Source organism: Ricinus communis, chromosome 1, assembly GCF_019578655.1.
Source record: "Ricinus communis isolate WT05 ecotype wild-type chromosome 1, ASM1957865v1, whole genome shotgun sequence".
NCBI classification, from domain to species: domain Eukaryota; kingdom Viridiplantae; phylum Streptophyta; class Magnoliopsida; order Malpighiales; family Euphorbiaceae; genus Ricinus; species Ricinus communis.
The window spans coordinates 27,874,375-27,878,369 of record NC_063256.1 but is presented as its reverse complement, the minus strand read 5'-3'; the positions used below and the strand labels follow the sequence as shown (position 1 = coordinate 27,878,369).

Sequence of the window (3,995 nt, the reverse complement as noted above, 5' to 3'; positions counted from 1 at the left end):
GAAGGACATGTTGGGAGAGACAAAACCTTACAGCTAGTTCAAGCTTCTTACTTTTGGCCTAGCATTTGCAGGGTGGTAGAAAAGTATGCAGAGACGTAGAATTTGCCAAGTATCTAAATTGGTAGCTACTAATGCTGGATTGTACATGCTTTTACTAGTCCCTTCTCAGCCTTGGGTAGATGTCATTATGGATTCTGTGTTGGGATTACCATATATATACAGTGAGGTAATGATTCCATATTTGTTGTGGTTGATCATTTCTCCAAGATGGTCCATTTTATTCCTTGCAAGAAAACTATGAATGTTGTTAATGTAGCACAATTATTCTTTCGTGAGGTGCATCATTTACATAGGTTGCCTACATTTATATTTTCTGATAGAGACACTAGGTTTCTTAGTCACTTTTGGCGCAGCTTGTGGAAGATGGTTGATACACAATTGAATTTTATTAGTGCATATCATCCTCAGATGGACGGGCAAATTGAGGTTGTTAACAAGTGTCTTGGCAATCTATTCCGTTGTTTAGTTGGAGAACATGTCAAGAGTTAGGATCAAAAACTATGTTAAGCAAAGTTTGCTCATAATCATACTGTTAACCGCAGTACATGTTTCAGTCCTTTTTAGGTAGTTTATTCGGTGTAGCCTAGAGGACCACTTGACTTGATAGCTTTACCGAGCAAAACAAAGATTCATGGCAAAGTAGTAGATTTTATGGATAGTTTGCAGGGTGTTCATAATGTAATGTTAGCCTAAGTGCCTTGTCATGTGGCTTATTCTCCTATTTTTTAATCTTAACAAACAAATTGATACTTGGACTAATGTTTTTCTTGAGTTTCATTAGTGTAGCATAAGTAGAGTTGAAATCGTGACTGCATCACAAGGGCGTGCCCATAAAAATCAACACTTTGGTGGCAGCAACTTCTAGTCTATAATTGCTCAAAATCATGACTGCACCATGTATGGCACGACCGCGAAAAATGAAGGTTTGAAGGTAGAAGAATTTGGCCTTGACAAGCTTGAAATAATGACCGCCTTATGGCTCGATCGCAAAAATTGAAGACTGAAGTATCCGTTAGAAAACCCTAAAGGTCATATCAGAAAGCCGCCAATGCCATGACATCACGTTAAATAACCATTGGAGGATTTCAAGAATCACGACTGCGAATTCATTCTAACAAGTGCATGTAATGCATTGTCTTAAAGCAAAAATTGGTGGATTTTCTGGTTTATGAGAATAATGACTCTCTTGGATTTTAAGACAATAAAAACAACACCAAATGGTCATTTATGGTTGATCAACAACCTCCAAAAGTCCCAATTATTGTGCATTCATTTCTTTTATTATTGCAATTAACATTTCTCTTATTTTGGTTATTGAAAGAGCTTGAATGCTCTTGTAAGGGTTGTTCTGTGAGCCTAGGTATTAAAAGCATAAGGAACTGGTTTTTGAGTAACTATTAATACTCAGGGGTTAAGGGACTTACTGTAGGATTAGTTCACTAAGGGAAAAGGTTAAGTGTTAGCCTTGGAAAACACCAAGTTCTTAGTTGAACTTGCAAAACCCAAAGGTTGTAATCTGATGTAGATGATTCTATGCATATTTATTGATTGTTTATCAATCGTTTATTCGTGTATTTGAGCCATATTTATTCCTATTTGATCGCACTTTGGTATGTTTTTGAGTTTTTCAAGTTTTCGGACTTCTTGATAGGAAATTGATTAATTTCTGGGCAGTAACCAAGCTATATGGATGATTTACGCATATTAGATGTTTGTCGGAGTTGATTTCTTGATTAGCATGCAATTCGAGACTTTTGCATAGGCAATTGCACGGCAAATGCACATTTGCATGGCCCGTTGCATGGGCCGTGCATATTTGCACGGGCCATGGCACGGGCTAGGGCACTTCTGCCTATAAGTAGGCGCATGTAAAATAAGACAGGGTTCCGCTTATAATTTTTGGACTTCTCTACACGCGTGACCCCTCACTTCTGCACCTTTGTTCTTAACATTTTGGGAGACCAACGTCAGTTCAAAGGATTGATTTGGGGGATTCAAGCAAAGATTGAAGTTTCTAGACGATTGACCGAGACATCCGAGATCCATACTTGAGGCTGGTTTCAGAATCGGTGCTTGCAGCATTTCCACTCCGATTCGAGAGAAGAGGGGTTACATGTTCCATTTCCTTTTCTGTTGTTTATTTCCTTTTGTATTTGTTTCTTTTATTATGAGTAACTAGGGCTGCCGAACCCATTGGGGTTCACCTTTATTGATGGATTGTGCTTAATTATTGAATTTTTATTTGCCATTCTTGTAATCTTCTTGCTGTTTAGTAATAAAGTTTGATTCAGTAAATTTGAGACATTGAATTAATTGTCTTTTGGGTTGTTTCTTGATATTGAGAAATGCTTGTTACAACTGAAAATTGAATAGTAAGAACTGGTAGTTAACACTTAGAGATAAGGTTAATTCACTCGCCGGATTAAGGATTAACAACTCTTAATATATCTAAATCACGCTTAATGCTAATCTATAATAATCTGATAGGAAGAGATTCCATTAGGTTAGTGCAAGTTTAGGAACTTGGTGAGCTCGAGAGAGGAGCCGAGTTCGATTCAGGATTTAGGCACGGATAGCAAGATTGGTAATTTATAAAATCAACCTTAGAATTCCATCACTTAGGTCCCCTTCAGGTTTGCTTCTTTGTTACGATTGTCTTTCGATTGTCAGTTACTGTTGTTCCTTTATTTGCAATCATAAGCATTAGTTAATTAATTTAAACTTCTCACACCTTATTTCAGACTAGATGGCATAGCAAACAGTAGTAACTTTAGGTTCACCCAATCTCCAGGGATACAACCTTGATACTCACTAATGCTAGACCACATCTATAGGTTCACTGCCTTAGGTGTAGGTTGCATCAGTAGCCCATCAAGTTTTTGGCGCTGTTGCCGGGGAATAGTAACAGTGAACTAGAGTGAATTGTTTTTGTGTTAATTTAGTCATTATCTGTTCATTTATTTATTCTTTATTCTTTATTTTATTGTTTTTATTGATTAGTGGCTGTTTGGTTGTCGGTTTCAGGTAGTTTATGACTAGGAGCTCTAACCCTGATCCCATAGCACCCTTATTTGACCCAGTGCGCTCTCTCAGATTATTGAGACGACGTTTGCAGGCAGTTGAGGAGGAGGACGGAGTTACAACTCAGGTTCAAGGAGCTGACTCGATGGAGAACCTCAACCCCCAAGCCGATGACGATTAGAGGACGATGTACGAGTTTGCTCAACCATCTTTTTGATGGGACGAAAACTAGTATAGTCAGACCTGCTGTAGCGGCCAACAACTTTGAAATAAAAACAATGTTATCTAGATGATCCAGCAGAGCATGCAGTTTGGAGGATTGCCAAGTGAGGATCCCAATGCTCATATCTCCAACATTTTGGAGATTTGTGACACATTCAAGATAAATGGAACAACCGATGACGCCATTCGACTGAGATTGTTTCCATTTTCCTTGAGGGACAGAGCTAAGAGATGGTTATAATCTCTTCCACAACAGACGATTACTACTTGGAAGGCGTTGGCCGAAAAATTTTTATATAAGTATTTTCCTCCCGCTAAAATTGCTGAACTTAGAAATGATATATCTTCTTTTGTGTAGTTTGATGATGAAAGCATGTACGATGCATGGGAGAGGTTTAAAGACCTTTTGAGATGCTGCCCACATCACGGATTGCCAGTGTGGATGCAGGTTCAAACCTTCTACAGCAGGTTGAACCTTACGACGAGCCAGATGGTGGATGCTACAACAGGTGCGGCGCTGAATAGTAAGACTCCCGAGCAGGCTCAAAACTTGATAGAGGAAATAGCCATGAACAATTATCAGTGGCAATCCTATAGGAGCCGACTACGAAGACAAGGAGTGGTCAACCAAGTAGATTCTACAGCAGCCTTGGCAACTCAGGTGGAGCTTCTGACCAAGAAGATTAACCAAC

The 3,995-nt window shown here is 38.9% G+C and overlaps 1 non-coding gene across 1 annotated transcript; it reads right to left on the bottom strand.

Annotated features, from left to right (window-relative positions):
• Positions 1-3,628: 3,628 nt before the first annotated feature.
• LOC112534173 lies at positions 3,629-3,735 on the bottom strand. The gene has a single exon (XR_003078479.2). It is a non-coding gene; the product is annotated as a small nucleolar RNA R71 (small nucleolar RNA).
• Positions 3,736-3,995: the final 260 nt, after the last annotated feature.